Raw genomic sequence first — 11,976 nt, 5'->3', positions numbered from 1 at the left:
TTCTGTGAAACCAAGTTTGTATATTGAATTACATTAAGGAGTGTTCTTTAAAAAGAGAAATAAATATACAATGACATGCTTGAGGTGTCTAGTTTTTATGTGTTGTTTTACATTTTCATTTCCCAATTTGGTTTCTAAAGGAATTTTGATGCTACCATCTGTGCTTTTAATTGCCAGGCTCTGCCCATCTCGAGCTATGCTGATATGAACGCTTTTCACAAGTGAGAAGACAGTCACTGGCTTCCATATGTCATCTGATTAAGAGATAGTGGGCACCTCAGTGTAGCTCTAGAAATGGACTCATTGGAACCTAAGAATGGGCACTGGCAGAATGTGTCATATCTGAAAAGAGTCATGAGTAAAGCAAATTAGCGTTTCCCCTTCTGCCTCCCTCTCAGCATGCCTACATATCTGAAATTCCGCTAGGGAAACCTCTCTTTAATTTTTGTCAAAGTGACTGAAGGCAAAAGCGCACTGAAATAAGTATGTCATAAAATATCCAGCTCTTTTATTTCAAAAAAGTAGAACCTTTTTAATAATGAAAGTAGAAGTTTATTAAAGGTCAAAATCTATCAGTGTTGCCATTTATAAAAATCTCAAATTGGTGGATTTACAACTTAACTCTTTTCTTTTATGAGCCAGACTGTCTTTTTAAACTATGTTTTATGAAGGTGAATTAAAGGTCAACATAGCCAGGCAGCCTAATATCTGTCTCTCGTGGATAAGAATCCTTGAGACATTCGGTAACATTGAGTAATTTGTGTGTCTTACTCCTCTTTGGTGAGTGAGTGTGTGTGTGTGTGTGTATCTGTGTGTGTGTGATTCCAGGCCAATTCGAATCACTCTTCCTCTGACCAATTCACCTCGTGTATTCCCTCATTCATAGAGCAGTTTTGCGGCGCCTGCTGTGAACTGGGTACCATGATAGGCATTCAGGGCAAGCGAGAGTATTCCTGCCATCGAGGAGCTCAAGTAAATAGGAGGCACTTTATGTGAGTAAATATGTACAATATGATGTTGGTGCGACATTTGGTGGTTTGTAATCACAAAGGAGAGAGCAATGGCCCTGCTGAGAATGGAGGAGGGATAGGCAGGCTTCATTACAAGGCGGCCTTGGGACAGATCTTTGATGCAATCTATTGACTTACTCATTCAACAGAAACATTTCCATCACCTACATTGGAGCACTGTTGTGTGTGCTCCGTGGACAACGCTGCACAAAACAGATGAAGGCCTTGCTCACGTTCCACCCCTGAAGTCCCACCTTGCATTTCTAATTACCACAAGTAAGTAAACCGGAGGGAAGCAGAAGAGAAGAGCTTAGGGGTTCTGTTGTGAAGTCATAGGATGACAGCTCTGCCATTTCTTTTTCCACAATAATAAAGGGGGTGGAGAGAGAGAAGAAATGGAGAGTGATTCTTCCTGTTAAGCGAGGAACCTGGGGGAAAGGCTTCTCTTTCAAACATTTCCCATGGGTCTGAGTAGCCACTCCTGGACAACCATATTGTGCATTTTCCTCCCTTTGGCAAAAACCCACCATTGCCAAGGACCCACTGAGTATTGCTTCCCAACCCTCTTTTTCTCATAAGCCCTGTAGTTTCTATGGCACGATTTTGATAGCACAGTGATTTTTAGGAACACACATGTCTTCTTATAGCAGAAATTACTTATTAAAAATCTATAACCCCTATCAAACAATTTGTCTTTATAATAAAACAGTTAGGTTCTAGGTTCATTTAAGTCTAAATAGATTTTTCACTTTGGTGAGTATCTTGTCTGAAGGGCCATTAGAAAGTTGTACAAAACTGTCCTACACATGGCTGAGACTCCAGTGCCCCAAAACCCTGTCCAATAAGTGTCAGTGGCATCCAGCTATCATAGCACCAATCACAGAAGCTTTTATAAATTCCCAAAGTTCTCTGGAGTGGGGCGGGGGTGTTATACTGCCCCAGATGAGAACCACTGGTCTGTTTGAAGCTTGGGAAAGTAGATAAAAAAGATAAATAGAAGTTCATCAGACAAAAATTTATTTACTTACCCTAAAAAGCACATCCTCAATATTATAAAATCAAACATTTTGGGTTTTATGTCTGAGAAAATATTCCCAAGCATTTGACAGTTTCTGGAAGTTTATTCTGAATAGAGTAAACCCATAGTGTGTTAAGAAGACTACTGCTATTTAAGTCAATTCAAAAATAATGATGGCAATAACTGCTTTTTTACTACTGTTGCCGTTATTATTATTTGGTCAAGTTCATTTCCAAGTAGGTCAGACACCAAGATCACTACTGTCTCTAATACACTGTTGGGAGTCCATGCAGTCTCACGGTTACCATCTTTATTAAATTGTAATAACCATGAACGTGCAACCATCACTTTACATACACATCGAAGATCTTCAAATGGGCCTCTACCTAATAGACTCATGAGAGTAACTGCATCTCTTCCTCCTCTTCACAAACCAAGCGGAATGCTCAAAACCACTCTCCATACGTCTGTGCATTTTTGCTGTCAGCAGTTGAATTACATGCGATTGAATTTAATCTCAAATTTTGTGTCTAGATTACATAATTTAAATCTCTAAACCTATGAAGTATAAGTGCAAAAAGAGAGAGTGCTTATATCAATGATGACTAAGTTAAACTTTAGAAAGACTTAATAAAGGAGACCTTAAAAATGGCTACTGAGTTATGTGTGGATGATACAACTGTAGAAGATTCCAAACATAAAATAAAATAAGGATTCTTCCCTCCAAGTGATTTTTTAATGTCTTTAAAGTCTCATTCCTCTTTAAATAAAGTGAAATTGGAATGTAGGCAATACAGTATGGTTGGGTTGCATTTAAGCTACCTGGCTAAACCTCCAATCACAAAGTCCTGCTCAGAGAAAAGATGGTGCACTACACTACACTACATGCTGATAAATGCATGGGCATTTTAAACTTTTATGTTATAACAAAATATTTAAAGATGAATGTATGAAGTTTTTGTGATGCTTTGGCTTCCTAAAATCAACCAACCAACTACTAGTTCTGGTTGCATTGTGTAGGACAACTTATATGGTGCACTGAAGTTAGCGTTTGGCGTGATAGAACTAAACCACAACAACTAATAATGGAGTATTCGCAAGTAGAGAAAAGTATATAAATATAGATCCTCATTTGCTTGTCTTTGTAACATTGGGTTCAGGATAAATAAAAATAGCCATTCTCTTCTACCTTCATGAACTTAAAAACTAAAACGACGTCTACGGAAAATTCCAAAACAAATATTTATGAACTGTTTTCTCTTCTAATAACGTCTGTTTTCATATTAATCATCCTCTTTTTCCTGAGATGGGTGGTAGAGATTAATTAACTGCACCCTTAATTTAAAAATGCAAACATCACCACAGAAGCCTTCTTTTCACATTCTTTATCCATGAGTGAGATCTCAGAATTAAAATATCTATTTTGAGGCCAACCGGTAACTATAAACACCAGTATAAACATCCTGCCTGGTGGGGAAAGAATGAGCAGGAGAGGATTTTTCTGAAGGCCAATTCAATTCTTTCCGAATTTATACCAGGAAGATCTGCTTGTTTTTAGGCACACTATATACCATCAAACATTTGGATTGTGGACATGGTCAGGAGATTTCCCTCCTTCCTTTTTTTACTTTCCGTAAAGTTCCAGAAACAGATAATTTGTTTCCTTAGTCATTTTAAATAAGGCGCCCCACATCTCTAAGGGCTACAGAGCTTGGGAAGTATGAAATGATCCCAGAGCCAGGCCTTATACATCCCTCCATTCCACTCCTTCCAGCAGAAGGGCAGTATGCTCCCAGATCTGTGTGAACTCTGGATTTGGGGACAACTCTGAGAGAGTGGCAGGTAGAACTGAAGTTGGAAGAAATGGCACTTGGGGGTGATTATAAACTGCAAAATATTAGTTCTACCCTTTGAAGAAACAGTAACAGTCCACTATTCTTGACGTTATTCAATAAGCTCCCTTTGAGCAAAACTGGGTACCCAGGGAATTTTTATTTATTTAAAGTAGAATTCTTGCTGCTGGTCCTTGTGCATCTCCTAACTCAAGATTCAGGACGGCGATATGAAATGCATGAGCCTCAGCCTCTTTCCCCCCCCTTGGCAAATGTCAATAACCAAACTTGTTCTTTTTCTCAAAGTCACACCATCCACTGTCAGTGAGCAGAGCCTTGCAACCAGACTACATGGGTCAGCTTCCTCCCTTCCTCCCTGTTTGACCTTGAATGAGGTTTTTGATCTCTCTACAATTCAAGTTTTTCCTCTTATAACATGGGGATGACAAGAGGAATATTCTCCTGGGCTTTTTGTTAGGATTAAATAGGATATACACATGTAATATTTAATAAGTTCTAAGACTTAAATATTACATATAATTATTCCTGTTCAGTCTCATAATTCTTTGTTACCTAGGACTCTTGGCAGCGACTAGCAATTACTCAAGACTCAATCTGAGATCATTGTCACATCTCCGATTAGAAGAATGGTGTGTTAATTATTACCAGTCACTTCAGAAGGTCAATATGAGCTAATTAATAATTTACATAGCGTTATGGAAATGACATTTGCTCACCCCAGGCACCAAAAAAGATTATTTTACTCATCTACCATGATATATACCATCATCCTGTTTTATTAACTAAGAGTTCTACATATTGTAACATAGTAAAGAGAACATAATCAGAAATAAGATATGATAGAAGCAAATGTAAGGGTATCATTATTAAATTGCCTTTTCTCACTTCCCGCAGATGAAATTTCATTGTGATCCTTCATTTCTAATAAAATCTTCCTATTATTAGGGTATTATTATTAGGTATGATGAACATGTTCATATACAAAGATTGGGTTTATCGGCGGTTGCCGGGAGTTGGGAGTGGAGAGGTTTAACTGCAAAGAGCCATGAGGGAATTTGCGGGGTGATAGAAAAGTTCTAAATCCTGACTGTCGCGTGCCTTTGTCAGAATCCATGGAGTTGCACTGGTGCCATGACAACCAGCGAGGCACTGACATTAACAATAGGGAGACAGCAAAGGGAGGCCCCACACTGTAGCGTGGTCATCTGGGCGATGTCGCCAGGAAGCCGCAGTTTCACACTCCCCAGGGAACCAAGCGCCCATTCCCCGCAGGTCACAGGGGAAAGGGATTCAACAAAGGGGAAGATGGGGACACGTGCAGTGAAGCTGGGTGACCCAGGGAAGGCGCCTGCCTGCCAGTCTGGCCCGGGGAGCCTGGGTTGGCTGGGGGCACGGAGCCACTGCAAGTGCATGAAATCTGGAAAAGGTAGAACCCCCCAGACAAGGAAGTCTCTCTCTCTCTCGCCCGCTCTCGTGCCCCGGTTCCTTGCTGGCTCCGAGTGACCCAGGCTCCCCGTGCCATGTGGCCCTCGCAGCCCTGCGTGCAGCGGACTGCAGCTGGGCGCCGAGGGAAGCTGGCCGGCCTCGGGGCTGGCTGTGCTTCAGTATGGAGTGAGCTGGGCCGTGCCTTCAATTCTCGCTCTGCTGAGGACCAAATGGGACTTTTCCATGGCGGGACAGACGGACATGGGACTTCGGAAGGGAACTCCCTAAATGTTACATCATCAGTAAAGCTTTCCCTGATACCACGTCCTCCTGCGGGGGCCTCAGGAAACTCTTGCTCCCACGGTATCCCCAAAAGCCCACTTCCACCAGTAACGGGGGGACATGAAGGACACCCTACCGATAACAGTACACTAAAAAGGTGAATTTTACCCTATGCAAATTGTACTTCAATTTCAGGAAAATAAAAGATAGGATCAACAATTCAGTTTTCTCTTAAGCTTAGGAAATGTTAATAATGACATTGGTTTTCCATTACTGAAGAGGTCAGAGTAATACATTTGTACATTTGCAAGACCACGAACCAAAACTCTGTCAAGTTTTAAAACTAATTGCTAACTAGTTCAGCTGTTCTTCAGTGACTGTCGGCCTCGCCTCAGAGGCAGTGTACTGAATGTTGGAAAGTGGGGAACAGGGCAGGTGAACATGCAAGGCACAGCATCGAAAGAGGAACCCAGAGACTAGTTTTATCTAAATGCATAGGGCTTGGAAAATTCTAGATTTTTTTGGTAAAAATGATGAAACTGATGTTCGCCCTTAAAATATCCCATCAGGAGACACACAATGTCCATCTGTCCTCCATTTATATTAATTTTAATCACCCAGTCAAGGTGTTGTCCATCTTCTCCTTAGTACTGATATGCAATCGGGCAGATAGCCTGTCCCTACCAAAATTTACTCCGTAGGTTTATCATTTCTTGCTGATCTTTGCCTGAATTCCTCTTCACTGTGATGCTTGCAAATTGATGCTTTTCCAAATTCAATATTCACCCCACATTCTTCCGTTACCAAGAGCCTTCTATTTTTTTTTTATTTCATTACTTATTATTAGTATGCATGTGAGGCTTTTAAAAAATGGCTTATGATTAATTACTGTTCTTAATTATTTTATTTCTCAAAGTGTCCCAGTGGGAGCTCCTTCAAGCTGTTCATTTTGTCCTTGTGACAAGTCCCCATCTTGTTTGGGGCACATTTCCTTAATCTTTTCTTTCCTTTTATTATTGTTAATTAAATAAATTAATTACAGTTGGCATTAAATATTATTTTATATTAGTTTCAGGTGCACAGCATAGTGGTTAGACATTTATATAATTTATAAAGTGATCTTCCCGATATTTCAAGTACCATCTGTCACCATACATAGTTATTACAATATCATTGACTATATTTCCTATGCTGTACTTTACTTAACTACCGATTTGAACTTCTTAATCTCTTCATCTTTTTCACTCAGCCCCCCAAGTCCCCTCCCATCTGGCAACCATCAGCTTGTTCTCTATATTTACGAGTCTGTTTCTGCTCCTTAATACGTCACTTAAAGGAATTTTTCAGCATTGTGTGGTACTTACTATACCCCAGCATGGGAGACAAACATTTCTCTTAGAACCCCTGATTCCTTTTAGTGAAGATGGTGTAGAAGTCAAGATCTGGATGCTGAATGTGCTCGTTTTGTTACTGGGAGTATCAACTGCTCCAAGGTTTTTTTCAGCAGACAGAACTAAGAAATGTATGTGTGTGTATGTATGTATATCTACATGTGCATATGGATACTTACATATACTCAACCACACATTTTAGCAATTATAAATCCGTATCAGTATCTCTGATTCCAAGCTTTCCTCTCAAAATTTTATCTTGCCTTTAACAGTAGTAATGAGATATTGAAGATATTCCATTATAAGTAATGAGATAAGTAATGGGATATTTATCTTTCTTGTTATTCCACAAATGATGTACTCTAGGTGGGCAAATATGGATCAGGGACACCAACTGGGAGCCGTTGCAGTAGTTCAAGGAAGAAATGATAGCAACTTGTTCTGGGGGGTAATGGTGGAAGTCATGAGGAAGGTCACACTTATAGTTTGTTTGTTTGTTTTATATTATCTTTATTGTTGAAAGTATTACAGGTGTCCCATTTCCCCCCCCCAATTGACCCCCTCCACCTCGCTCTCATCCCCTCCCCAGGACTTCACCCCGTTATTGACTGTGTCCATGGGTTATGCATATATGCATGTAACTTCTTTGGCTAATCTCTTTCCAACCTCCACTCCCCTTCCCCCTGAAATATGATCGTCTGTTGCATGTGTCAATGTCTCTGGGTCTATTTAGTTCATCAGATTCTTTTGTTCATTAGCTTCTTCTTAGAGAAGACCCTTCAATATTTCATGTAGTACTGGTCTGGTGGTGATGAACTCCTTTAACTTTTCCTTGTCTGAGAAGCTCTTTATCTGACCTTTAGTTCTAAATGATAGCTTTGCTGGGTAGAGCAATCTTGGTTGTAGGCTCTTGTTTTTCATCACTTTGTGAAGATTTCTTGCCACTGCTTTCTGGCCTGCAAGGTTTCTGTTGAGAAATCAGCTGATGGGTATGGGTGCTCCCTTATAGGTAACTAACCGCTTTTCTCTTGCTGCTTTGAAGATTCTCTCTTTGTCTTTAATTTTTGGCATTTTAATTTTGATGTGTCTTGCTGTGGGCCTCTTTGGGGTTCCTCTTGTCTGGGACTAGCTGCAACTACAGCCAAAGAGCTGCTGTGTTGGAGACGCCCCTAGGGAGCAGGATTTACTTCAGTGGAGCTTTGTTGTTCACCAAGTATGCCCCCTTGAGTGTGTCACTTGTGGATGTGGTAGGGTTGTAATCCAGCGTGGTCGAGTCTGACCACCAGGTGCACTGTCTCTGGGGCCTCCCGGTAGGTGCAAAGTCAGCCTGTGCCAGTGCTCTGCCCAGGGCCACCCAGCATGAGCTACTCAGCAAACCGTAGTTGGCTGCTACTTGTGCTGGGCTTGGCGGTGTCCAGGAGAGGCCAAGCTATGAGCCAATGCAGCTGCCGCTAGTGCCAGATGTGGGGCCACTTATCAAGCCGTATGGGGCCTGCTGCTGCTTGTTTGAGAGATTTTAGGAAAGTCCTAAGCATGAGGCTCAAGAGGCCCCTTGCACAGAAAAGCCCCTGGAAATGGCCTGGATGAGCTGCAGGTGGGAGGGGCGGGGCCTCCGGGAATCACGGGGCGGGGCCAAAGGTGTGAGTCAGGAGCTGGCGACTCAAACATGGCGCCTGCCTGCCGGCTGTGTGCGGGGAGGACTCGCCAAAGGAGCAACGGCCTCTGCCAGCCCTTCTGCTTGTGGGGAAGCCGCCCTCCGCCTCTCGCCCAGATCTCAGGCAGGTTAGTTCCTCCCCGAGTGTCCCGGGTCCCTTCAGGCTGCTCCCGGCGCTGGGCTCAGAGGGAGCGTCCGAGTGAGTCCGTGCCGGGCCCTTTAGAGGAGCTGCTGGGGCTCCTGCAGCCTCCGCAACCCTCAGGGACAGTCCCCGCTGGTTTCACAGCCAGGAGTTGTGGGGACGTCTCTTCCCGGCCCTGGATCCCTGGGCTAGGGACCTGATGTGGGGCTGGGACCCCTCGCACCTCGGGGAAACCCCCACCTCCGAGATTCCCTCCTGGGTTTAACCTACGAAACCGGGTGTGGGCCCGAGGCCGCGTCTCTGGGATTCAGCCCCGATCCGCCCTCGTCTCCGCCCCTCCTCCCGGTCTCGGTGTTGCTTCGGTCCCGGGTTGTGGGGCTTCTGTGCAGCCAGATCTCAGGAGGTTGAGTGACGGTGGTTCTGTGTTTTAGTTGTGATTTTGATGTGGTTGTGGAGGCGGCGGGTGCAGCTGTTACCTACGCCGCCATCTTGTTTCCACACTTGTCTTTTTAAGGTACAGAGAATACTGTAAGGACCGAATGTGCTGTGTGAGAAAAGGAGAGAAATCTCATATTACTCCTAGAGATTTAACCTGAGCAATGAGTCTGACTGGTGAAATTTTTAGTGGAATTGATTTGACCCTATAAAGACCATAAAAAACGGCCTTCCTCAGTAGGCTCCCTCTAGGATGTGGCAGTGAGCACATGTTTGAAATGACCAATGAAGTCCCCACAAACCCAAACTCTACCATTGGAAAAATATTTTAAAAAACCAACATTTAAATACTTTTTTCCCACTTCAGAGACATGTTTGGGATACAAAAATCCTAGAGGGGATGCTGTATGGCCAAGGGAGCTATCGATATTCCCAATATGAACACGTTCTGGGAGCAAAATCAGAAAACCAGCCTGCTTTCTAGGTATCCCTTTATTTTATCTTCTTTTAAATATATATATATATATTTATATATATATATAAATATATATGTTTAAAAAAATATATATATATATATTATTGTGATAAGACTTAACAAGAGGTCTACCCTCTCAACGAATTTAAATGTACAATATAGTACTGTTGACTATAAGTACAACATTACACAGCAGATCTCTAAATAATTCACTGACATCAAAACACATTCAATGTAAATTCCAAAGAAACGCAAAAATAATCAGAAATTACATTGTCCACTGTTACAACAGTTGTGCACCATACATATGAAAATCGTGGGGGAACAAAAGACCGATTCACTGCCCATCGAGAATAGAACTGCTTTCATTTCCTTATGTTTCCCTTTAGCCATGTTAATAGACACAGAATTTCTGCACTGAAGTCACCATTGCACACTTTATGACGTGTTTCACTTTTGTTTTCTGCTCTTGTTTCATTGAAGATTATAACAGAAGCATTTTAATGTTTCTGACTATCCTGTTTCAGATTATTCATGTCATATCCTCATAAATATTCATTATTCCCCCCACTCCCAGTCCCCCCCCCCAACCCTCTAAATAAATAAAGCTTCCAGAATGCAGACATCACAACTTTTATTATCATGCTTTACCTCACTGCTTATATCCTACCTTGCTCCATGGCAGGAATGTATTTGAAGTCACATAAAAAAACCCAGTAATTTATTGACTGATTCATTTGATCCTTTAACCAGGTCTGGGCTGTCAAATCTAAGCCTGCCTTTGTATGCAGACCTACCTACCAAACACAGTTGATCTGCTTCTTCTATTCTGGACATTGTTCTCATGAATGAAATTCCACAGCGGTGGCTGGGTAGGCACTTGTATGAGGTTATCTATGCATATACACAATGGCTTCTATCAAGCCCCTCGTGGAATCACAGCTATTCACATTTCCGGGGTCCTGATACCCTTCCAGTGGGTGATGACACCTTAAGAACAGTTTCCTGTCTATTCAGTGCAGGACTACAAACTCCATATCTCCTACCAGATTCCAGTGGGCTATCTAAAAACTCTGAACAGTGCAAACCCTTCTTATCTCTGAAAGCAGAGGGGCCTGTGGAACCAGCACTTCCTGCATTACAGGAATGGGAAACACAGAAAGTATGATTTCCTTAAGCTGTTTCATGATATAGCTGGTGCACTACCAAAGCCCCAGACAGCCTGCATGGCTGTTGATCTCCTCAGCTGAAGGAGAAACTTTAAGATCTACTCTGTCTTCACCAAAACAATGTAAAGGAAGATTCTTTAGGTGTGGGATGGGCCTCTTGACCTTTGATCACTTGAGTAATCTGCTAGGCGGTTACTGACATGAGGAGGAAGCTGAGGCAAAGGAAACAACACAGAACTTAAAGCCAATTGTTTTTCAAACTGCAAAGGCTCTGGGAATGTGATTTCATACTTATTCTCCCATTACAGCTTTGTTTCCTGCATACTCCCCTTATTGCCCCTCCCCAGGAGGTGATATGTTTAAAACTTTATGAGGCAAGATATTTTTACCTTTATTCTAAAGGAATGAAAACTTGAACCTCTAAATCCAAAGGATCGCACACATTTGAAAATAAAAAAGAAAATTCTCACACTGCAGCAAGGGGGCTTCCACTTACAACTCATAGGCACTTTTTCTTGGCATTTCACTAGCAATTTCCTGGTAGCAGTTCTCAGGGAGGTGTTACCTGGATTCCTGCCAAATCAGTCTTATGCAATTTGTTACAGTCACTGTAGGTCACAATCTTTAAATGTTGGCAGGTGTTCTGGGCTTGCCCTCACTTGAGGAACCCTAGTTAATCCAGTCTGATACAATTCTTTTTCTGTTTAGTTCTTAAACATCCTTTATATACTCTCTGAACCAGAAAAATTAGCTAGCATGAGTTCACACACTCAAATCCCCATAGTGCTTAGAATGTTGATTTCCAAGAGCATTGGGATTCTTTGGAGAGCTCTTCACATAGCTCTATGCTCAAAAGAATTTTCAGTAGGTCTGTGAATATAAAAGGAATATAATAGATACCAACACAAGGGTTACCTGGCCTGCTCCTACAACTGTATCTAGTAGTCTGCTTGGGTTACAATAACAAAATATCATAGATTGGGTAGTTTAAACCACAGACACTTATTTCTTACACTTCTGGAGGCTGGGAAGTCCAAGTTCAAGTTGCTGGCTCATTTTATTCCTGGTGAGAGCCCTCTTCTGGGCTTGCAGAAGGCTGTCTTCTCACTGTATCTACATGGT

This window comes from Miniopterus natalensis, chromosome 5 (genome assembly GCF_054644295.1).
Source record: "Miniopterus natalensis isolate mMinNat1 chromosome 5, mMinNat1.hap1, whole genome shotgun sequence".
Taxonomy (NCBI): domain Eukaryota; kingdom Metazoa; phylum Chordata; class Mammalia; order Chiroptera; family Miniopteridae; genus Miniopterus; species Miniopterus natalensis.
The sequence above is the reverse complement of the archived record's forward strand: the minus strand, read 5'-3'. Positions refer to the sequence as shown.